At 41.0% G+C, this 25,802-nt stretch overlaps 1 protein-coding gene across 14 annotated transcripts in view; it reads right to left on the bottom strand.

Annotated features, from left to right (window-relative positions):
- Positions 1-22,851, bottom strand: part of LOC128518912 (adhesion G protein-coupled receptor L2-like) — a 133,236-nt gene extending 110,385 nt beyond the window's left edge. For all 14 annotated transcript variants that reach the window (XM_053492306.1, XM_053492346.1, XM_053492326.1 and 11 more), the window contains exon 1: positions 22,321-22,851. The gene's annotated coding sequence lies outside the window, so the exon portion shown is untranslated. The remainder of the gene's footprint in view (positions 1-22,320) is intronic.
- Positions 22,852-25,802: the final 2,951 nt, after the last annotated feature.

The raw sequence follows: 25,802 nt of genomic DNA, 5'->3' as shown, positions 1-25,802 counted from the left end.
TTAAGAGTTTTTGCGATGCCATTCCTATATTGCGATTTACACTTTATAAAAGTAATGATAACTTTAGTTCTACCTGACATGTCTAAAACTCAAATGCACACTTAACACACACCGGCAAGGCTTCCATATACACACACACACACACACGTTTTTTCTTTTTGTACAACGTCATTGACCTTTGTTGTGTTCCTGGCACGTATCTGTGCCACTTGGGTTTTTATTAAGCAAATTGTGGCAGGCTTTCTCTCATTTTTTTCAAATATTCTATCTATAAAAGCTCATTGTCATTAAGTATATTGACTGACTGTCAACACATTACACACACTGTTATGGTTTACAGATTCTTTGTGATTTTAATTCAATTATTTGTTTAAATAGGATGGTAAACTATTCATCAAAATGAGAAGTGGGCATTTAGACAAGTTCTTTCACTGAAATTAGGGGTCAAAATAATAAGGAAATTGTCAACTATGTTATCAAGTAGTTTTATACATGAATTCTTACAAATCTGTGTTTAAATCTAAGTCCCCTTCGTGCCATTTTTCTCTGGTCAAACAAATTGGATTTTTGACTTGTACAAACCATTTTATTAGACCCATCTTGACAATTTTTTTGTAACACACATAAGCACTACTGATGTTAGGCATGACTGCAGCCAAGAAACTCAAATGCCAGAAATCCCCAACCTCATCACAGTTTGAACGTTTAACACTCTGTTTAATGTTTACAGGGAAAGCTTGTTTCTTTAAAACCTCTCAGTCGATCTTTCTTGGACTACTTTAAAGGCCACTGACGTTGGTATATTTATCCACCGATAATCCTGTCATCATCTTGTCCTAAAACATAATACTTTTTTTTCCCACTCATTTTATATTTAACGCAATTAATGATATTCCCTTGCTCTTTGTTCTTCTTGGTTTGTTGCATTTCTTGAAAGACGTAAAGACTAAAGCAGATATTTAAAGCGCATTTTTAAATCGAGCCAAGTCGTAGGTCAATAAACGAGACTCCATTAGAGACTGAGAATGCTGAGAACTAAAGACTGCTGGCCATTAGGAGAATGAATGAGCGGCCAGCATATTCATGTTTCTCTTAGTCTTAATTCGACAAGCCAGAAAATTAACAACTTCAATAACAACAGAGTTCAAATCTTCAGAAGTGACCACATATAAACGTTCTTTTTTTCCATCTAAGAGGGGGAAAAAAGCAATATAACTGCAAGACAAAATGTCTCAAAGTCTAACAATTCAGTTATTGGCATTAGTACAGACAACGCTATGGAAAAATCTTCCATTCTACCAGCATGCCAGCTGATGCCCTGGTGGAGGGCGAGTGAGACGAAGGTGGGCACACCACTGCGATTTGCACCTCATCATAGCTCTCAAGACGTCCCCTCCCACTGAGGAACACGCCTACGTTATGTCTGCGAAATTAAGCTCAGGAGCCAAGCTTTATCATCTCCCTAAACACCTTTTTTGTCTGGCAGATTGCAGGCTGGATTTGGTTCGACTTGAAATAAAAGGATTAGACGATTAGCAGTAAGAAGATTTTGCCCCATTCCTGATGGGCGCGTCATCGTTTTACATGAGGGATGGATATTGCTGGGGGAAAGGATGTGGTGGCTTTACTCCAAGGGTGAAGTCATATAAATTGGCAAATGGGACAAAATTTATCAGCTGCTTAAGTCCATGTTGTTGACAGCTAACAGAGAGGCAGAGAGTTCCAGGATGTGGCTTAGCTCATGTTGGACATTTTACGGAAAGGTTTTCATTTGTATACCAACCATTCATGTTCGTGTTTCTGCTACGATATTAACAATGAACCAGCAGTAAATAAAAATGAAAAATTGAAGCAGTTTTAAACAGTTGTTCCAACACCAGCCTGATATTTTGTACCATGGTAGCAAAAATCCTTAATCCTGAAGATTTTCTTACATACGTTTTTTACGTCTGGCAGCTACAATGCACTGACACAGAAAATGCATAAAAAGAATGCTAAATAAATACAAATAACATTAAAAATAAATAATCTCCTCACAGTAAATGTCACATCAGTTTAAATGGAGCGCCTGCTGTAGGCAATTTGCCTTGCAGCTGGAACTGCTCTCAGAGCTAATGTTGAAAGAAAACGAATCAACCGATCAGAATCGCAAATTCAACACTAGTGGGGTTCAATTATACATAAAACACTTAGATAGTAGACCAATTAAAATATGATCAAAACAAACTGATTGGGAAAAATTGACAGGGAAAAGCATTCCGGAGCATGAAATATGACTCTGTTTGTGACAAAAGTCTGAATGGATCGCGAGTCCTTTACAAAGCCCTCAGTCGCTTCTCTCAAGCTGGGGAGGCGGCCAGAGGAAGAATAGCCGGGGAGAAGGAGTCCCGGGTTCTAAGACAGAATGCAGTTGAATGAATGCGAGAAAAAGAAGAGGAGAAAAGAATGGGTCGGAGGAGAAAGGAAGGGGCGGGAGACTCGCTGGGAAAGATTGACAGCTTGTGAGTATCGCTTGACCTCGGAGGGTTCGACCCCCGAGTATTCTCGACTCGCTTAAAGAGGGGAGGTGGAAAAAAAAAAAGAGAGAAAACGAGCTGGAATGTTAATTTATTTTCAATTGTCAGTGCCTGGGAAGAAGAAAATAAAGAATGCATATGTACATGCATCCCAATGAGGCTGGGACTAAGTGAAACGTAAAAGCTGCAACAGAATATACGCTCGGACGCAGACGAGAGGAAGACGCTTTATCTGGTTCTTCTGCTACCACCTGCTAGGGAATGAACCTGATACCCCTAACCCCCCACCCGGACCAAGCAGCTGCCTAACCGATATGATTGCTTCGCAATTCTGAATCCTCAATAGGAGATCATTTAAAGTTGAGGTTGCTCGGGGAATCTTGGCACGGCCAATTTAAAGAAGAGGATGTGCTGTCAGTAAAGAGCGGAGGTTGATTATGTCGAACACAAAAGATCCAGAGGAGGTGGGGCAGATGTGGGGCAGAATCTCCCTGGATACACCCAACGTTCTCGTCAGGGATCTTTCCGGAGGCATTGCACTTTGTCTTTGATGGTCGGTGACAAGTCTAGGGCAGACGCTGCCCCTCCCCCTCCCACACTCGAGGATATTGTGTCATTTTCTTGGCGGCGAAAAAGTTGTTCAGCCCCACCGCCAGGCTGGGGTATTAATGCAGAGCAGCTCCTGCTGCAGGTAGGCGGTTTGGGAGGCACATTTCAGTGCCAATTATAAGAGCAACAAGGTCTTACCTGAAATAATGCAAGCATGGAAACACCTTGGAATATCTGGAACTAATTGGCTCTGCTCCTCTGTCGAAAGACTGATTAAATAGCAATCAGGCTCACCGCTCACCAATTTGCGTGACTCGTTCTGCGCCGGCTAATCCGTAGCTGTCATATTTGTTATCACCCCTTTCCCGTTATTACCTGTTAACATTGCATATCCTAATGACGAATGATCAGCGTTACTCGGAGAGGTCGTCCTCTTCCGCATCTCTTGTGCAGACCTGATTTGTAAAGGTTACCGGATCTTAATGAGGGTTTAATGTATTCCGGGCAATAATCGCAGCATTTGCTAACGAACGGGGCCAAAATGGAAGTGATTGAAATGTCACATTCATTTACAGAGAAAGATTCTCCTCCCTTCCTGACACCGCAGCTTTTCCTGACAGTTTGATGTCGAGGGTTTTAATAGAATTTACCAAAGCCAAACCAAATGAGATGAAGCATGAAAGATGACATAATTCAGTAATAACACGACTGAATGTGTTTTATCGATACAGTCCGTGCACCTCCAGGATGTCAAAAGCCACAATGAGATTTTCCAAAGCCACCCCAGACCAGACAGCCCTTACACTTATTAAACACTTTTTTTTTTTTATTCTTTCCACAGTTTGGGATTAAAAACATGGCCAAAACACACACACACACACACACACACACACATACCCAGCCCCCGACATCAGTAGGCATCTACACAATTTCAAAGAAAAAAAAAAAGATTCAGGAATATACAGAGGCATGATATATCTTTAAAAAAAAAAAAAAAAAAAAAGGACAGTGCATAAACTTGTCAGTTGTTGTTAATAAATGTCTGCTAATCATATTGGACACTGCCTTTCACTGATAAACAAAAAAAGTCTGGCAACCAGACACGGGTCTGACTCTTCTCATTTGCACTCGTCAGATTCTTCCTGACGATGCAGGAACAGGCCTAGACCATTAGATGCTCGATTCCTTATCCAAGATGCCACGCATGCACACATGCAAAATGTTAAAAATGTCCAGCACTTTAGCATCTGACTAACCACCCCAACCCTAATCTAAACCTAAAGTGGTCTCTCTCTCTCTCTCTCTCTCTCACTCACTCACTCTCTGTCTCTTACGCTTTCTGTCTCTCAAGTACACATATACACTATGTTCCACACACAGTTCATCTTATTCAGAGAGGAGAGTAAGGAAGATAGCTGAGAAAATAACTCCCCAAATCACCCCTGCCCTTCTTGTAAAACTTCCCTCTCTCCCTTCTCCTTGGAGTAACGCCATTACAACATATGCAAAGGTCATTATGATGTATTGTACAAGAGGCTATTACAATATAAAAGAGGTCATCGTGGAATACATCATAAGAAGGCATTATAATTTACGAGGTCATTATGGTATACAGTAAATGAAGTTTTTATATAAGGTGACGGTGATTTGGAGTATAAGAGGTTATTATAATATTTAAGATTATTATCATAAACCATATAATGTTTTTTTTAATATAATACATAAGAGGTCTTTGTGAAATATGTTATATATGTAAGTTGGTTATAATAAACATTATCAGAAATCATTTGAATCTTCGAGATATACACTATAAGAAGGTGTTATATATAAGATGTAAGATTACTGTGATATACAGTGTAAGAAATCATTATAATGGTTGAGGTGATCAAGATATACACTATAAGAAAGTATTATAGGGTGTACAAGCTAAGAAGTTATTATATAAGGTCATTATGATGTAAGTTATTATATAATTTGATATGATTAAGATATACAATATAAAAAGTTCTTGTGCAAGGTCATTATGATATACAGTATCAGACTTTATTTTATAAAGTTAGTATGATGTAGAGTAATTAAGACAATTTTGATTGGAGATCATTATAATATTCAAGTTTTAATAAAATATTTGGGTAATTTTGATAAATGAGATGCCATTAAAATATATTAGATGATGTTTAATACAGTATAAGAGTTCATTACATATGTAATCATTATCAGTATAATTAACATGATCATTGGATGGATGGATGGATGGATGGATGGATAGATAGATAGATAGATAGATAGTCTTACGTATCGATGTGCATATGAATAGACCAAGGTTGGATGCATTTCACACACATACACATATATAATGAAATGCATCCATATTTAATACTGCCTTAGACCTTGCACATCAGTATATTTGTTTGATTCATTTTAGATCCAAGGCAACCCTAGTTCAAAAGAATAAATGAATGAATGAATGAACGAATGAATAAATGCAGAGAATATATCTGCACAGCTATGACCTTTTCTTTCTACAGTTCAAATAAAGAATGTAAATTACCTCTTCATCACACATCCTTTGATCTGTTGCATAAGTGAACTAATAGTTTATAGGTAATCCGCTGACCTTACGCTGTGTATGTGCACTTTGGGATTCTCTCTATTTCCAAAGGTTGGACTGAAAGCATTTTCCCTGGGTGTTATTCGGACAGTAACCTCTCCCTCCTGCACCCTGTACTCGTTCCCTTTCAGTACACACGGTGTGCAGGTGAAGGGCTGGCTCACTTGACAACCTCACTTATGTTCGGTGCTGTCAGAACAGACGTTAATGTTTGCCATCGGAACAGAGAACACTTCACCGAAACGGGTTAAGCGTGGAAAAAATCAACGGTTTGGGCTCTCCACTGGGCCCGAGCTGTGATCTCCAGCCTTAGGCAAGGTTAAGGTTTGTTACACGCCAATGTGCTCACATTCACTCCAGCACCTGAGCGCCGGGCTTCAAACCGGGCAGCCGTAATCGAACAGCGCTTCTCTTTCACACGCACACACACACACACACACAGCTGTGCAGGGAGTGATTATAGAACTGAAAGCTCTGGAGTCTCCATTGTAAAACTCACCATCATGGATTACCAATAAATAAATAAAAACAGGAGGAGTCAACCCACACAATCTGAACAACACTTACGTCTTTTTTTTTTTTTTTATCGAGCAAACAACTGTTCAGCAATGCAGAAAGAACAATTATCGACTTCGGCTTTATCATCCGAACGTCATCGCCGGCTATACGCGATAATCCGATGCGATACGAGCCGCAGTCATTAATCAATGACGACGCAACACTGAAACAATTAGCTTGATGAAGACGTGCGCGTGTTTTCTTTCTCTTCCTTACTTCTCTGCTAACTAATAGGCTGTTCAACAGAGAGCGCAGAGTTTGTTTGTGCTCATTAACTGAAATATGAATGACACACATTAGAGACCGAGCACAAAAAAAAAAAAAAAAAAAAGGAGACAGAAACCAGCGAGTGGTGCTTCATGCACCATAAAATACATACAGAGAAAAACACACACACTCAAGGGGTGCCTGTGAGTGGTTCACAGCTTCGCCGGGCCACTCATCAGCCAGACTTTCTTTTCATTTCCTCCACATCACCCCCCCACCCCCTCCCTCCTCCTCCTCCTCCTCTTCCTCCCCCCCTCCCCATCCCTTACTCTGCTCCGTTGCACTTCTTTTCCCTCCTCCATCACATCATTCCTTCTGATGTTTGTGTAGCGTCTCTTAGTTACCGTACAGAATCAGTATACCGCAGCGGTACGGAGAGTTAAAAGTGCGCCCCTGTCCCCCCTCGCAAGTACAAGGCCTTCAATAATTCAGCGTCGGCGCTGAGCATTATCTAACCGCCAGATGAAATTTTTAGCATGGCGAGTGACTGGAGTGTTAAAGCATCCCCTGGATGGCAACAGACCTACAGTAGCAACGGAACGTTTCCTTACGTTTTGACACGTGCATAAGAGATAATAAGGTGACTCTGACCTAGAAGTAAGTGCGGGTCATATAGTAAGTACGAATTCTCGTTTATGAAGTGACGTTATAATGAAACTTTAATGAGTTGCACCTTCAGCTTCTATGTGTTTTAGGGCTTTGGCAGGATGACGGGTATTGTAATGCCTGAATCTAGACACTGTCTATTGTACGGAATAGGTGTATAAAGAGGTTTTAGGCTGGTTGGACCTCATCGTTCTTCTGATTTATAAATGGCATACTGTAACATCGCTGGCTGATCCACTGTACATGTACAAGGGTGTACATGCAATATTAAACATTTACTCACAAATGGGTTAATGCTATGGGCGGCACTGTGGCTTAGTTGTTTATCACTGTCGCCTTGCAACTCCAGGGTCCGGGTTTGACTCCTGCATTATGGGAGTACATGAGTTTGAATGTTCTCCCTGTGCTTGGTGGGTTTCCTCTGCGTACTCCGGTTTCCTCCCGCAGTCCAAAGACATGCAGATCAGGCGAATAAGCGGTTCCCGTATATATGACATTATAGTGTGTCAACAATTACGTAAGTATGTGTGTGTGTGCACTGTGATGGATTGGTAACCTCGTCGAGTGTGTAATCGCCTCGTGCACTTATTGTCCTAGTAAAGGCTAGATAATAAGTGAGTGAGTGAGGTTAACGTTATGTTTATGATAATATTAATATCATGCTAAATTCGAACACCCTTATAATATCTTACTGACCTTTGGTCATCATTTCATTCTAGTCAGGGTTCAAGTCCAGCCTAGTCACACAGGGCTCGAGGCAAAGACACACACTCATCCACATTAAAAAGCAATCTGGAGCTAATCGCTCGTTCCTTAAAGGTGGGAGGAAACCCGAAGAACCCAAAGGAAACCTAAACGTCCACGGAGAGAACGTGTGAAACAAGAACCCCGGCTCAGTGTAGACCCGGAGTACCCTGGAGATGTCCCCGTGTACCGTCTGTAATAAAGGCCCAGTACAGTGCACTCTAACTGGGCTGAAGAACAGAACATTCTTAAATGAAAAGAGTATTATTGTCCGTAGAGTATCATTTAAAAGAACTAACACTAACTCACACCAGCATTACGCTCCATTTGCGCTTTTATTTCAGTTTAAGTCAGCGTTTATGAGGGAAGGAAGAGTAAATGAAAAAGAAGGAGAGTATATTAGTTAACCGCGGCGCTCGTCTCCACCGGGGAGAAAAGCAACACCAAGCTAGTGTAGAAGTATGAGAAGTCCATCTAAGCCAAGATCAATTAGGACCAATTCCAAATTAATTAAAATGTCTGACTAAAGGTCTTTGAACTCGAGACAGCGTTGCGGAGCGAAATTAAACCGCACCGCTATCTGCGTTCCCACCTGCAAGCACTGATTCAAGGGCTTTTTCATGCCTACTAATGCAAAGCAATGACATTTTTATGTGCTTGGCAATTATGTTCCATGCTGCTCTTTACCAACACACGCCACTGACTGCGGGCTGGGACGCTCGACAAATATTTAACAATAAATCCCTGGGTAAACTCGAGGACGGTAATTCCCGCGTGTGGAGAGTGGCACGAGCGCTGCAGGAAAAGGTGCTGCGCTTAAGGGATGTTGGTGAAAATCACAGTCGGGGCAACAAGGAATACTAAACGGGTTTCGTTTTTTTTTTGCTTCGCCTCATTTGGGATTAGTCACCATAATTTCTTTAAAAAGGAAACCAGGTATTTTATTCCAGAAGTAGAATAATAGTTGATACACTCGAGGTCCGATGGGAAAAACATGCTAGCTTTCAAATTAAAGAGGAAAGAATTTTCCTATCATTGCAGACTCTCAAAGCCCTTCTAGTTAAGTCTCTTCGCTCAGCGGCCATCTTGGCGACAATCCCTGGCACTTATTATCAGTCCTACAAAGCCTTTCTCATATCTGCATGAATAAGGAGAGACCCATACGCCAGCAACGGATCAGCAGACACAGATTTCTAAAAAAAAAAAAATTGCAAGATCTTTTCTTCCAAAAACATCACTTGTGAGGCTGCTGAGAGAGAGAACTGATGCAGCCGTGTCTTGTATCTAGGTATGTAGTAGTGTTTGAAACTGATAGGCCAGATGTTTTCTAAAACGGTTTCACCCACCTACAGGGTAATTGATTTTTTTTTTTTTTTTTTTTTAAACTGAGCTATGAGACTTATGTAAGACCTTTTCTGAGTTACGTCGTGCTGCCCCACTTATATCTCAAGCGGTGCTCTGTCTCTACTTATTCTGCCTCTGCAGTTTAATCCAACTTACAGTGTGATTCTGTTCGCTTTTTATGTTGGGGAAAACTCATCAATCTAACACCTTTTGGATTTCTTTTACCGTTTTTGCCGTTTTGTCTTTGCTGGATGTCAGTTGAGATTAAAACCTTTATTTTGTCACATATACATTACTGCACCGTGGAATTCTTTCTTCGTATTTCACAGCTTGGGGGCTGGGGTCAGAGCGCAGGGTCAGCCGCGATACGGCGCCCCTGGAGCGGACAGGGTTAAGGGTCTCGCTCACGACCCAATATTGGCAGCCTGGTGGAGCTGGGGCTTGAACCGCTAACCTTCTGATCAATAACCCAGAGCCATACCCCGCTGAGCTACCCATTGCTACAGCGCTACACAGGTTCCGAGCAAATATAGTGAAGAAGATTAGATGTAACAGTTTGTAAAAAAAACAAACAAGTATTATGATTTCAAAAAGTTCCATCATTTACCTCTCTGTGCCATTTTCTTCTCTTTAGATATTCAAACTGCATCAGGAATTCTAGCCTCAGTCCTCTTGGATGGGTTTTAGAAGGGTACGCACAAACCATGCGATCCATCTTTCCTCTTTAACGACGTCATAGATTTCAGATTATATCGCGACGCGTCCCTTCGCAAAAGAAATGAACTTCAAAGCTGCAATTTCAGCTCCCAAAGCATGGCGCGGCTCCCCGAAAGCGCCGTAATAAGGCCACGGAGCAGCGTGTTGACTCGGGACTAGGCCTGGATAAATGAAGTGCCAGAACGGTCCGACCTTGATTTACTCCTACAGCTTCTCTTGTCTCCTGCTTTCTCTTCATCTATGGCTGCTCTGGCCCTGAACAAATACTCTTAACCTCATGTCGCACCAACATGGCACCTCATCATAACGACTTCTCCGACTCCTAACGTGTTCGACTGGGAGCGCGGTTAAAAAAAAAATAAACTGAGAAGAAGAAAAAAAGGATAAGAAAATGCATAATGCAATTAAAAAAAATAAAGAGAAGAGATTGAGATTTTGCTTGGTCTGGCTTCGAGCTGATAAAGGAGCAGGAATTAAATGTTGCCGTCATGTAAACAGCCAGCAGTAGCGGCTGCTTTAATACACATTAATAACATTCCAAGCAGAAGACTTGTCGCTGTTTACCTTCCCGACTGAGCAGAATGTACTTCATCTAATTGGAGCGCATTATTTAAAGGGAAAAAAAAATAAAACTCCTCCTTGCCGTTTTTATGACTTTGGCTATTAGTGAAATAATGGCCCGCTCCCTTGAGAATCTTTAAGACTTAGCCATGTGGAGATGCAAAGAGCATCTTGCAATTTCCATAATTAAAACCCACAGCAATCAGCAATCATAATCCCTCTTGCCAAACATCATTCAGGATACAATTTTGCCCAGGCGATCAGCAGCAGGCTCTCTGGCGCAGTCATTGTGCTCAGACAACCACGTCCACCACCCCTGCCCTCGCACCACTAACACCCCCCCCACAGCACCCCATCACAGCCGCTTTGGAAACTGAGCCAATCAGCGGCAATCAAGAGGAGAAAACGGGTGAATTAGAAGGCCTTGTCGAGGCGTCGCGCCTTTCCTGCAACATAATATTTCAGCGCGGTCTTTAGTTATTATCAGACAAACCCTCCGAGGCAGAAAGGTGAAATGTAGCCCTGCATTTATTACCCGAACATATCAAAACACACAGACGCGAGTGTCAACGAGGGCCTGATAGCGCAGACAGAACGTCTTGGAATGGGAAGCGTGATAAAAACAACAGAAAAATAAATAAAATGATCTCACAAATCGAAATTTAACCTAACCTGACCTGACGTTGGGGTGGAAACTTCCGAATGTCGGGCTAAGTGAAAAAGTAATCCTAAAATCCACCGAGTGTAATAAAATAAAGGCTTGGCCTTGTGAAATGCAAAAAAAGAGAGCAACAAAAATCCTCGTAAAAGGGAATTGGTGAAATTAGCACTCCACACCCTTCCAAGTCTACTGGTTTTATATAAATAAACAGCGCTGCAAAAAAATCCTGAAGGTAAGTCAGACCTGCTTGGTTTTTGGCAACCTTAGACAGTCCCTGGGAAAATCCGACACGAAGCCACAATTGCTCTGGCGGTTAAATCTGGTTTACTAAACGTCTATATTCGACAATCGTTCCTCCACATTTCAACACGAGATAAAAAAGTTAGCAGCTGCTGTGGTTTAGATCACAGACACCCCGACGGTTGTGGGCGTTCGCACCAGGAAGTCCACACATCAGTGTTCTGACTGCATTACCGCCACAATAAAAGAGGGCTTATGGCGCGAGCCGTGCCTCTCAGGATGCAGTTTGCAGGAGTGATAAAGCTCAGCTTTACAGCGCCATACAGAAGTGAACACAGCGGCTGCAATACCTGAATACAGCCCCTATGGTGCTTTCTATTAAAGTTGACTTTATGACAATATACAAATCATATGAATAAAGCTCTTATCCGGGGTACCGAGAGGCCCAAGGACCATTCAAGGACCTGCCACGGCCCGCGCCCAGCACCGAGCGCGCACCGAAGTGCATACATCATGGTGAGCGTGAGTTATAGAGGCGATCAATGCTCCTGCGGGACTCGGCGAGCGTCCCTTAACCGCCCGATATCTATCACCACTCCATCCCGACTGACACATTATCCACAGAGCACAGAGCGAGCCTCCTCGAAAAAAAAAAAAAAACAGCTGGCCAGTGAACAACAGGCCCGACGTTATCTAGCTTGTTAAAAGGGCAAGCTTTCTTCGCCGCTAATGGCTCCCCCGCTTGAAAGTGAAGCACCGTGCGCTCAATACATGCGCGTACCAAACCAATCTGCCAAAAGAGGACGTGATGACGGCCTGCTGAGATAGTCAGATAAAGAGCATGATGATTCTTCACTTCCCTGCGGTTCCCGGATTAAGGATTACTATCACAGAATTCGCAGCTTGTACAATTGTACCGTTTAGTCTTAGATGTAGGGGTTGACACCCAGGACAAGGAGATTGACAAGTCAATCAGGGTTCTGGACAACTAAAACACAGGCCTAGGGCGGAACGCTAGAGCTTTCACTCGAGTTATACCGGGGCTGTGAATCATAAGTAGACCCTTGATTCCATTCAGTTCCGTTTTTGAGCGCTAACGTTTTTTTATTCAATTCAATTCGATACGATAGCACTAACGTTTACTGTCTGATTTGTCTTAAGCAGCTGCATTTCTTACAGATTTTAAAGTGTTCAAAACAAATAAAAGTAGCTTATATGCACTGAAATGCTTGGTAACTTGTGTTGTTGATTGTTTAAGTGGTATATCTTGAACAAATCTGCTCCAGTCAAGTAGGGGGCGGTGTTGCTTCACCTGCACATGAATTCAAAAGAAGAAGTAATACTTTAACTTGATGGAAGCGGTTTGCATTTTTTGTAGAAATTATATTTAATTTATATATATATATATATATATATATATATATATATATATATATATATATATTTTTTTTTTTTTTTTTTTGTTTCAGGAATTCGTTCATTTTAAAGAATTTAACATTTAAAAGTTTACCTAAAAAGTGTAAATTGATTACAAATCTCTCAACTTATCAATTTGATTACTGGAATTAAATTATATTGAATTATTTTTTTCTCAAATTGTTGAAAAGGTTTTGGATGTTTAAACATCAGACCATCTGACGTGACCAAAATTAGCACTAAATGGCTCTCATCAGCCAACTTCGTCAGGTTTCATGCTTGAACAACTGGACACAATCAGCTGTTTCCACTTTTCCTCAATCTGTATACAAATATTGACATATTTCAAAAACATATTGACGTTCATATTATAGTGCAGCACTAAGTCCAACCAACTGTTCATAGAGATTCAAACAAATTCTTACAAATAATGAAGTTCATAACATAACAAGTGCTTTACAATACAAGCGTCACTTCCATCATGTTACCATTAGATCTTTTTTTTTCCTCCAAATTCATATTGGATTTTTCTTAAGATAATATAGTTAACTTTTAGTCATAGACTAACACATACCCATTAGCATACGTCTCTTACAATTGCTAATTTCAGAACAGATCTATCCAGCCAGCTAAGTATCACACACTTCAGCGCAAACCACCAGTCGCGAGCGTCTCAAAGCGGCACAATCTAGTATCTGGCTGATTTAAATCTACTAATGAATTCCACGCCGGTCTTTCACCTAGCCCTCATTGTCAGAAGAAGCGAGTCCACAAGCAGATTTCCAGAGAAAGCCTCGTTCGTATACGTACACTCATGCGGGATCTTAATCCTAGCTCTGGTACGAGCCCTTATTTAAAGCGGTGATTCACGAGGATGCAGTGGGACGTCAGGATCACGGAGATGAGCAGTGAGGGATTAGCCTCTCAGCCTGCTACACAGAAGCGTAATCAAACCCTAATGCTCTCCAGCCGGCCCTTAATGCTGTTTCACGGGCGTCTTTACAGACAATGATCTACCTATAAAAAATAATCTAATTAGCGCTGTAATTATTACCCTGGGTGGCGTCTTTACGATATAAAGAAATGCAAATACACGTTTCCTTACAGTCAGCAAGTAGAAGAAGTGGTCGTAATTATTTCCCTTAATCCTCTTTATCCTCTCACTGCATTTGCATCAGATGTTTTATCAAGTCCGATTACAGGAAACGCATTCGCAAGAAAAGAGTTTTCGAAAAAGAGTGTTCGAAAAGAGAGCTGTGTATGGCTTATCTAATTCGTAAGCAGAAGTTAAATAAACTGCGTAGCCGCGAATAGACAAAAGCCGTTGGTGTGTTGGCTGGGGGGTCTTTTGGGAGCAGGTGTGTGTACACAAGGTGGGAGTGAAAAGGAGAGATGAATAAACAATGACAGTGACTGGAATTACCTTTTTTTGGTCTCAACCTTGCAAGAGTTTAAAGAAGTGAAATTGTATCAAATTGTTCAAACAAAGTTAAGTTTTGTAGTTTAGTTGTATTTTTATAGCATTTGATATACAAGTAGGTCTTTATAAATAAGCACAGGCTTTGTAAGAATAAGTTACTAATTAAAGCCATGTGAATTGATTCATGAGTCAAATTTCGAAATGAAATCCATATATCATTTGCGCGTAAAATATGTTAGTCATTTGTACAAAATGTAAATAATCCTTAACATTATTAAAGAATCCAAGCTAAAAAATTATATATTAACTAAAAGAATACGCCAGTGTTCTAGGTTAAGGGAAACGTCATTAGTGTTTTTACTGAAAAATCGATTTATTGCCAATTTTTTTTACTTTGAATTGCATTAATGTGCAGTACGTACAAGCCTGATAGTCGATTCTCAGTTCAGCAATGTCTTTGTCCTCCCAGCGTCTGTGCCATGATGATACGAGCTGCTCGAGTCTACACACTCACAATATTGCTGAAATCATGTAGTGACATATCAATTACACAGATATGTATGTGCCTTAATGGTATTTGTGACAGTCTGCTGACCCGGCGTACCAGTCTCCGGTGCGTGCGCGTGAGCATATGTGTGTGTGTGTGTGTGTGTGTGCGTGCTCACTCGCATGCATGCACGGCTGGTTGAAAAGTGGTGCGAAAACAAAACCCTCCGCAGAGGCCTGGAGTATATTATCACCCGGGCCTCTGAAGATCCCACAGTCTCCCTCTCTCTCTATGCTAATCGTAGCCATTTGTCGTGCTGAAGGAGCCCAGGGGCCAGCGGAGACGCCTCGCGCTAATCCCCTTATTTATGGAGCAGTAAGACCTCTGGCCATCCATCAAGGCCTGATTCAGGCTCCAGCCGCGAGTGCCGCATGGACACGCACGGGTTAACGAGGAAGTAAAAAGACGTCCAGCTATCCATCACTCAAGACTGACAGCTCCAGCAGAGAGTGTTTCAGTTCCTTTCTCTTCACTCCAAAAACCAAGAGGGGATAGATCAGAAGACCAAACCCTGTTCGGTGACAGCCGTAAGACTTTCATTGTGTCTGATGGCAAACACACACACACACACACACACACATTTATAGAACGACTGGTTGTTCAGGGTTTCGAGGTCATTTTAGTTTAATTGATGTTTTAATAAACATTTAAATTGTTCATAAAATAACTAAACACTTCACAATGTTCTTTTTCAACAGTGAACGTTTTTAAGCTCTTTTATTTTAAGAAGTAAGTGGTCTCTTACATAATGCAACATTGCCCTGATTTACACCCCACACTTATCTGTGCTACATAACAGAAAAAAAAAATTGCAAACGCGCAGCTTTACAACTTTGCTTTTTCTTTTTAATATGAAAGTGAAAAATGTCCCATTTATCTTAACATGTTAAGTTGTGTTTTGCACCTCGTGTTTTAAATACGCTTTATATTTAGTTAGTATGTTAGTGCTAAATAAATGTGTTTTCTATCTTATCATAGCGTTAAATTTTCCTGTTTGGCGGCCAAAGCTTTGATTTGCCTTTATCTCTAAATTCACTGCACTTAGTATAGTGACAATAAAAAAAATCTTGAACCTTGAATGCCGCATATCTAAAAAAAAAAAAAAGAAAAGAAAGAAAAAGAAAAGAAGAAAAAAAAAACCTTGATTTACAAGTTTGATTTCATGTTAAATTGTCCAGTTTTTTTTTACATTAAAAACAGTTTGGAGACACCCAGCTCTATAATAAACATTCTGTTTTTTATGTAATTTATGTATTTATATAAACTCGAATGTACCTTTATCTATGATTCTTTTTATAAAAAAAAATATCACAGCTGCACGATTTGATCAATAAATCACATTGCGATTTTAATGCACTATTATGTATTTACTTGTATTTATCGAGGCTAACAGCAAATAATGGCACAAATGATCTTATCAAGAGCCAATATTTACTCATCACCTCAAATGTAATTAAACAAAATTGAAAAGATACTTAAATTATTGACAAGGTTTACATAAAATCGCCAACTATGTGTTTATTATCCTTGCAGCTTTTTTATATTAATTTAAAGAATAGACTGGGTTTAGTCCGGTATCACTGGTATTGTTACAACAAAAAAAATCTATTTCTTCCCTGTTTTTCCACTATTAATTGTATTAAACACTTTTTAACTTTAAATACTGTCCACTTTATTAATTTACTTTATTTTACCCTGATAACCTGACACACTCTACATCCCTTCCCGCCTGTGAGTTTATCACCTGCGGCCTTTTGCAATGAAATAATTGCACGGGTTCTATGCGATTAATTTTGCGGCGCTAATAAATAATGACTTTCTTTTCTTCCCCTTCAACAGTTGAATGCTTTACTTCTTTTTTTTATATATATATTAGACATTCGTTAATTAAAATGCTAGCAGTTCGTACTACTAATACACAGTTTCCTCCAACTTGGTCTCTTTCTAGCTGTTCCTCTGCGAGTATCTCAGAATCCTGAGGTGTGTTTTCAAGGTTGTGGAAAATTCTAATTGCCAGGCAGTAGTGATTTTTTCTTCCCTTTTTTTTTTTGAGTGATTGAGTGAGAAACACTCAAACCTTGAAGAACCGCTCCATAACCCTCTACCCAAAGCTCGTATGGAGAATTCTTTTCCCCTCGTTTCCTTCTTACTCCCTGTTCTAAAAAAAAAAAAAAAAAATCCTTACTTCCAGACGCTTCACTTCAGCCTGTGTAACGTGTGACAGCGTCGCAAACTGCCACAACACTGTGACACAAAAACTGCTGCTCATTATTTGCGGCAGAGAACATTCCCCTTAAGAGAAACCAAACACGGAGACCGGGTTCCGCCAGGCGTTTCCATGGTAATCGATACCAGGAAAATTCCTCCGTGCTATTTCCCTAAGACAGACGCGCCGCGTTTACGCCGTCCTGACGCTATACGCTCGTACCCGCGTCTCTTATGTAAGCGGGGCTCTTCGGAGAGCTGCGGTTTTTAAAAACACGGAGACGAGTCCTTGTGAAATTCATCACTGTGATAATGTGTGCATGAGGGTTTTATCTCTTCTCAGAATGTCGGTGATAAACAGGCAGCTGCAGTTACATTTTCTGCTGCCAATTTCCCAGCTCTCTGCTTTAACGGCAGTAGTCACTCGCCCAGCAGGAGCTCGCCGAGGAGCTAAAGAACCATGCGAGAGAAAAAAAAAAAAAAGAGAGAGAGAGAAAAAAACTGCTGACTACAACGTACACAGCCGCCTACACGCTCCTTGTTTCCTGAGCAAAATGCGCGCATTCGCTGCTCAGTCTCTGTCCATGATGCAACATTTTCCCTGAGATTTTGACAAGTATTTTTTCCCCTTTCTTTCTTCCTTTCCTTTTTTTTTTTTTTCTCATTGTCTATCCGAAATTTCCACAATGGCTTGCGCTCACAATGTTTAGTCTAACAGCCAGCATTCTCCCAGTATCCCAGTGTAGCGCTTAAAGGAGCAGTCAGCAATTTTGATGCAGGTTACCTGAAGCTAAAATCATGAAGCATAGAGCACGAAAGTCCCCAAAATCCTGTCTGAGTGATTATTTCTTTGCAAACAGGACATGAAGCAAAAACAATCCTCAAAAAGCGAGGAACAAGGAACAGAACTTGCGGTAGGACGCGACTCGGGTATATAAGTCATATATATGGTATATAACAGCACACGAGCGTGAAAGACTTCATAACGAGACGATGAACCGCCAGATTAAACCGTACATCGACAAATTAAGGTTTTAACACAGAATGCATGGACACGATCGGGAGAGACAACAGGAAACAAAGTCGAGCGAAAACGTTACCACTTCGTTGTGATTGGTCGGATCCTGCTGGTCCAGGTAATTCACTTTGTTTCTGGTTTTCTCTTTTCATAAGTCAAATATAACTTTTTTTCCCCCTCCTGAGTAGCTATTTTAATCAATCTACCTACGAGCACAAGAAGTACACCGGATATTACTTTAAAAAGTCGGACTTAAAAATCTTTGATCGCCCCTTTAAAATGTTTTTTTTTTTACGGCTAGCGAATTTCAGTTAATCGAACGCGTGTTTTCACCTGATCGCTAATGCGTTGAGAACGTCTACCGATCATCTCCGTTTTTAAAAGCTCCATCGTCTGACTTCTACGCGCGTTCTACGCGGACTTGCATTACATGTTGTGTCTACCAGGCCGAAAATCAATACGTTTTAAGTTCAATCCCAACCTTATTTGCTCCTATTAGACTTTTCCAGAGTCCGACGTTCCCCGCGGTGGCCGTGCAGGTGAGTCGACGGATACGGAGGTAGAAAGATCTGCCGAAGAGGATGGTCTCTCAGAGAGAGAGAGATAGGGATAGATAGAGAGAGAGGGGAGGGGGGGAGGGTTTGACTGATGTGACGCTACTGACACTGTTGTTACATCCACATGTTGCCCATAAAACAGAGAGCGACAGCTGTCAAAGTCGCAGTGACTAAAGCAGGCAGGTGGGACAGCCAGGATTCCCTCGCTCTCTTCTCGACGGGCTTTGAGTTGTCTCTCTTTCTCTCTCTTTCTTTCGCTCCTCATGTGCACACACTTGGACTCTCTCAGAGAACCCGGGCAATGTCCAAGCCGCTTTAATGACTCACCTAATTGCCCCTTTAAGCTCCTGGCAAAATTTGACTCACCGAACGGAGCGAGCGAGAAGCTCTTTTTCATACGACACCACACTCAGGGTGACTAAGTGCTTCGTCAAACATGACAGAGAGCACTGTTACTGATTAAAAAGGCCTCGGCAGACATGCCATGTAAATTCAGTGAGCAAATGTGTGTGTGTGTGTGTGTGTGTGTGTGTATATAGATATATATATATATAATTTTTTCCCACTGCTTTTAAGAGCAGGATTAATGAAAATGCTAACAAAATAAAAACGCATTATTAACATCAATCGGTCCGACACGTTGCCAAGAGAGTGTGTGTGTGTGCGTCTGTAGGAGTTAAACTTAATCCACTGAAAAATAAAGAACTGCATCTAACACTTTGTTATTCCCTCAAGCACATGTACTGCGTTTATATTACAAATATTGCATCGACATCTCGTCCCTTAATTGCAACCGAAGCGCCGCTTAAATGCTAATGAAAAACAATTAAAGGTGTTATAAGCATATTTTATGCAAAGTTATAACAGTTTTCTAGACACTTTTTCTTTCCACCATCCCACTGCACCTCTTAACTCATTTGACAGAAATACAGCTGTCGTAGTCTTGCAACCTGTTTCGCGTTTGACCTTAGAGGGAACAAAAAAATTTCAGAATTCTCTCAGGCTTCGACTTATCTCCAAGCTTTAACAGCTCCGCGGATTACATAGGGCAGGCTGCCGGCGTGAGAAATATATAATTGGGGGTGGAGCCTAATAACAAGATGAGCATCGAGATGCAAAATATCATTTTTAGTAATAATGCTGGAAATATAGAGTATTATAAGCAAACTGGTTGCTGATCAAGTCTGGGAGTTTTATGTCCCTTGGAGTGTTTTTATTAGTCAAAACATATCTATATATTTATTAAAATTGTAAATATATTTGAATGATAAGTTAGACATTTACATTATAAAATATTAAAAATAACATATTATTATTATTAAGTTTCAAGCAAAATATTGCATCAATTTTTTTAAAGTGTTGCCATGTTGCATCAACAACTTAACCGTTCACGAATATTCCGTATATATAATACGTAACCTGCCAGAACACAACTACAGCCCAAACTCTGCCCCGCTGTCACTGTTATATACCACCCACACCCCACCACCCCACTCCCCTGGTGAAACTCAGGCTGGGGTAGGGAGCAGTGGAGGCCCGCGCTTCCTCCATTGAAAATGCAGACACTTTGATATGCAAATAAACGCTAATAACATTTCCAGCGCACATGCGCATAAAAGATCCAGGCCTAGTGCTGGGACAGTACCGCCTGTAGTATTATTGTGGTTTGGAGCGTAATTAAGTAACCGTGACATAGTAACCTGGTGTAACTTGGAAGTCTGTGAAAAGCGGGTTTGGATGGAGACCTAGAGGTTTTTTTTTTTCTTTTTCTTTTTAGATCTATTGACATGCAGCCCCTTTCATATGCAAAGGAGTGAAGACATTTCGCACTTGCGTGAATTCAAGGGCCATTTGTACCGTGTGTGTGTGTGTGTGTGTGTGTGTGTGTGTGTGTGTGTGTGTGTGTGTGTGGAGTGCTCTGAGGTGACATGAAAACGTCCAGGACAAACAGGACCAAATGGGACAACAGGGGTGTTGCCAGATTGAGTGAGCTTTCATGCAATTTTTTTTTCATGCACTTTACACTGTTTTTCACTCTTCGCAGGGGTTTTTAAGGTTCAGGATTTGTTTTGAAAAAAAAAAAAAGAAAGGGACAGAAAATTTGAAAGGTGCACTAGACTAGTGCATGTAGTGGATTTTAAACTAATCGATTTCGATCTGGCAGCCCCTCTCTGAAGAGGTGGGGGTGAACCTTCAACAACGGCGCATTTGTTCCCAAGAAATTCCTCTCCGGCTTTGGCTGTCTGTTACAGCGGCCGGGCGAATGAGGGAATAAGGGAATAAGCACGACTGACTGACTGACTGACTGAGTGAGCAAGCGAGCGAGTGTGTGTGTGTGTGAGTGAGTAAGTACTACTAGAGCACTAGACTAGACTGCGGCCTACAGCCAGCCTAATTACTGCACAAGTACTACTGCAAAAAAATATATATATTAAAAATTAAAAAGAAAGAAAACAGGAAGAGGAAAATAAAATGATCTTTAAAAATCTTTTAATCTCAGAGAAGAAAGTAAGCACTTCCAGGCATGAAGTGTATAAAATGGGTATTTAACCGTGCATGAGAAAATAATTACATTTTATACATCTATATATTAGATATGATTAATTACAGCCTGTGTGTTTTTATATATTTAGACAAACTGAGAGTTTGGCCCACACACACACACACACACACTCACACACGTACTGGCCTTGAGATGTTAAAATCGTTTTATTTTTTCATTAGTGCCACTTACATCCCAATATATGCAATTAATGTCGCATTTACTTTGTGCACACACACACACACATACAGAACAGGGTAGGGTATGAAGTAGAGTGCACACTGGGCATCAGTGTGTGTGTGTGCGTGTGTGTTATAGGTGAATAATGCATGTGCAGTAAAAAGATCTGAGTGTGTTGTAAACAAATCCAGGACAATCCTTTTTATTCATCACACACACGGATGTGCATTATTATTATTATTATTATTATTGTTGTTGTTGTTCTTGTTATTATTATTATCATAATCTGGTGATCAGTGTATCTTATTATTAGTATTATTATAGTCTGAACACATTTCGAATTTGAATTTTGAATTTGATACAAGATAAAAGCACAAGGTCACTCAGCGAAGTGCTTTGATCTCTTCTGAGCACGAGCCGTTTTCGAGCTTCAGGACTGATTTCATGCTTTAGAGGCCACAATTTGAAATTCCATCATCGCCCTTAATCCGACCCAGATTAGGGTTTAACGCGTAAAAAAAAAAAAAAAAAAAAAACAGAGAAAGCGACGCAACATCTGGCCCCAACATCAGTGTGATCATTTCCCAAATAAAAACAAGAAGAAAAATGGAAATAAAATGAAAAAGGATGAGTAGGTCTACAAATTATTCTCTCTCTCTTAGTGTCTCTCTCGCTCTCTCCTAAGTGTCTCCCTGTCTTTGTCTCTCTGTCTCTCTGCGCGGGACTGACAGACAGGGAGCTCCAGGGATGTCGGGATTAAAGCGCAGCCACCATCCGGTGTAGCCTCTGGCTTTTCGCAATGGGACAACACACCTCCACAAACTCCTCTCTCTCACACAAACACACACACACACACACACAGTCCGACACCTGAAAGTTCCTTCAGGTCGCCACCCCGAGCCCTACAGTAGATCTCACACGCGCCCTGTTGCGCGCAAACGCCAAATGCAGCGTCGCGCGCTCGCTTCTCTACCCGCGCGCGCGTGCTTGCGTGCGTGCGTGCGCGCGCGTGTGTGTATGTGTATGTGTGTGTAGGGAGAAATAAGATCAGCTTTACTTACCCGCTGAACTGAACTGCGGTCCGCCTTGGTGCAGCAGCAACAGCAACAGCAGCACCACACACACACACACACACACACACACAAAAAGCCTTTTTACGCGTCTCACGTCGCGGCTCCCAGCCACCGGATAAACTCCATCACCAAAAAGCGCTCGGAAAGGGGGCGATTTCTTTTGAGCGGAGGAGGCTGGGGAAAAAAAAAAAGTACCCACTCCGTGTATGAGAGAGAGAGAGAGAGAACCTGCAGGCGCGTAACCCTGTCTCAGCGTGGATCAGGACAAACCCGAGTGTAAAGGAAAGACAGGACAGAGACAGAGAGACAGAGAGAGACAGAGAGAGAGAGAGAAGTGAACTTGCAGCTCCAGCGAGATCACGGACCAGCTCCGAGCTCCGACAGAAACGCACAGGGGCCGCTGGAGAGAGTGCGTGTGTGTGTGTGAGTGTGTGTGTGTCTCTCTCTCTCTCTATGCAGCAGCTGCGTTTGAAACCAGGACACACACAAAACCCGGACAGGAGCAACCAGAGGATAGGATCGGACACACACACACACACACACACACACTGGAACTGGAGCTGGAACAATGAGAATGGTTATGGTTATGTCCCAACCCCAGGAAGATTAAAGGTGTAATCAGTGTGTATTTGTTTGTTATTTTTGTTTTTTAAGGAAGTGATGGTGATGTTCCACATTCCAACCAAATATAAAGAAAATATGACAAAGCTCTGGAGCTTCCGATCTCTTCACAATTCATGCACAATTTTAAATTTAAATTAATGTTATATTCGTCACATATACAGTCATACACTGTATGATATGAAGTGAAATGCTTTATACGACTGCTGTTGACCTCAATATTACAAAAAATAAGAGAATTTTTTTAAATGTATATTTACATAATATACAGCAATAAGAATAAAAATGAAAATAAAACAGTAGAATAAGATAGAAATATAAAGAAGTTAAAAAATATATGATAAAAATAGAAAATTATATATATAGTAAAATTAAAAATAATAGAAATGTAATGTAGTGCCGTGTAGAACTGTGTCAAATTTAGCAAAATGAGTGAACAAACTGGGAAAAAAAACATGTACACACACACACACACACAGAAAAAAAAGATCTTCAGTGGTACCTCAGCATTCAAGTTCTTAAGGGGGAATTCCGTATTGCAAAACATATTTTACCATCAGGAATAATGTAAATGCAGATAATCTGTTCCAGCCACAGAAAAATATTACCAATATTACCAATTTCCAACACTATAATCTTATCATTGCATATAAAAACATAAAAAACAGACATATAAATAAAGTAAAATATGAAATAAATAGACATTAAACCTCACTTAACTTGGCACCTCTTGGCACTGGCTGCTTTAGGAACAAACTGATTTTTTTAAACTATTTTTTTTCTTGGTACCATGCTTGCTTCTTTTACAAAATGCAAAAAAAAAAAAAACAACACACATCCTTTAAATTCGTTTTACTTGGCTTTTCAATGACACGTGCCATAGGCGCAAGCCAGCATTTATATGCTTGGTGCCACTTTACAGTAAATTACACTTAAAATAGTGTTAATTGGGTGTCTTAGCTAGTTTTGTTCGTTTGTGTTGGTAATTCATGTTTTATGTAGCACCTTGGCCCTTGAGGAAGTTTTTTTTTTTTTTTTTCGTTTCACTGAACTGTATATGGTTGAAATAAGAGCCTAGTTGATTTCTCCCTTTCTGGTGGAGTAGTGGTTACCACTGTAGCCTCGCACCTGCAGGGTCGGGGGTTTGATTCAAGCTTTGGGTCTGTCTGCATGGAGTTTGCATGTTCTCCTCATGCTTGGTGGGTTTCCTCCCACAGTCCAAAGACATGCAGATTAGGCTAATTGGCATTCCCAAATTGCCTGTAGTGTGTGTGAGTGGGGGCAAGGACTTAAATGCGTATTTAAGTCTTCAGTGCTTAGTGGTTAAAGCATTGGACTACTAATCAGAAAGTCCTAGGTTCAAACCCCACCACCAAATAGGCACACAGTAGAGGAAGGCTCTCAACCCTCAACCGCTCAGATGTATAATGATATAAAAACATTAGTCGTTCTGGATAAGGGCGTCTGCTAAATGCCATGAATGTAAATGTGCTTGAAGGTCCTGTGATGGATTGGCACCCCGTTCATGGTGTACCCCCCGTAGGAGGGGATAAGCTCCAGGCTCTCCAAGACCCTGTCCAGGATAAGCAGTGTAGAGACTAAATAAAGGCTCCCTTTTCTATTTATGGATCACATGAGAAATACACACAGCGTAATAAAGCTACAATTAACCAAAATGAAGGAACGAATTGTACCTCGTACACAAGCAATAGCATTTCATGGGCTCGATGTAGTAAAGCATGGCCCCTGTTCTCTCTCCTCTCTCTATGACCACTCTGAGGCTCTGTAGAAAACACACACACGCACACACAGTTCTATGCAAGATCCTTTCTGCCACCTTTGAGTAAATCCTACTTCTTCTTTTTTTTATCTCGCAAATTTTATATCTTGTAATTCCAAATCACTTTTTTTTTTTTTTGCAATTGCGACACAATCACAACTTTTTCAATTACATATGACTTAGCGCTTAGTGCAGCTTCAGTAACCGCTTCATCCTTGTCAGGGTCACGGTGGATCCGGATTCCGTCGCACAAACACTGGATGTGAGGTGGGAATTCAAAACAGATGGGAAGCCAGTCTGTCACATGGCAACACGCATGCACACATTCACACCTAAGGGCAGGTATTTTTATAGGCAGACAACAGTATTTTTTTGGGGGGAAAGAAACCAGTTAACCTGGAACTGGAATAATGAGAACAGTCATGTCCTATATCATACCTTTTGGCTACAAGAATGGTGTCAGGTCCTGTTTTTGTAATATTTGGCGACATTTTGGCATATCATACTCCAGTCAATAAAACGTTTAGTTAGAGAAAAACAAAAAGTGGATTACTTCTGGATTATTTCAAGTTATATTTCTTGCAACCGTATTTATGATTTCCCATTTGCTGTAGCCTTGGTATCAGGGTTTCTGCGGCATCTTTATCAGGGTCACGGTGTGGAAGCATTCATCACGGACGGGAAGCCAATCCATCACATGGCACCATCCACAGACTCAATCCCACATACATAAGGACAATTTCAACCAGTCGGTTCACCTACATCTTTAGGGGTGGGTGTGAGGGAGCCTTAGAAGCCAGAGGAATACGGGCAGAACATGAGAAAAACTCCACAAAGTCAGGAACCCAAGCACGAGATCAAACCAGCAATATTTAATTTCATTTGTGTAGTTCTGCTCACAATAGACATGATCACAAGGCAGCTTTACTGAAGTCCAGATGTGGATTTAGATCAAACCCGAGGAACACATTGGTGAGGAAAAACTTCCTTGAATGGAAACCAGATTCAAAAGGGAACTCATCCTTTTCTGGTTGATCTATGCAGTAGTGGATTTTATCTGATTCAACCA

This window comes from Clarias gariepinus, chromosome 1 (assembly GCF_024256425.1).
Source record: "Clarias gariepinus isolate MV-2021 ecotype Netherlands chromosome 1, CGAR_prim_01v2, whole genome shotgun sequence".
Classification (NCBI taxonomy): Eukaryota; Metazoa; Chordata; class Actinopteri; order Siluriformes; family Clariidae; genus Clarias; species Clarias gariepinus.
The sequence above is the reverse complement of the archived record's forward strand: the minus strand, read 5'-3'. Positions and strand labels throughout refer to the sequence as shown.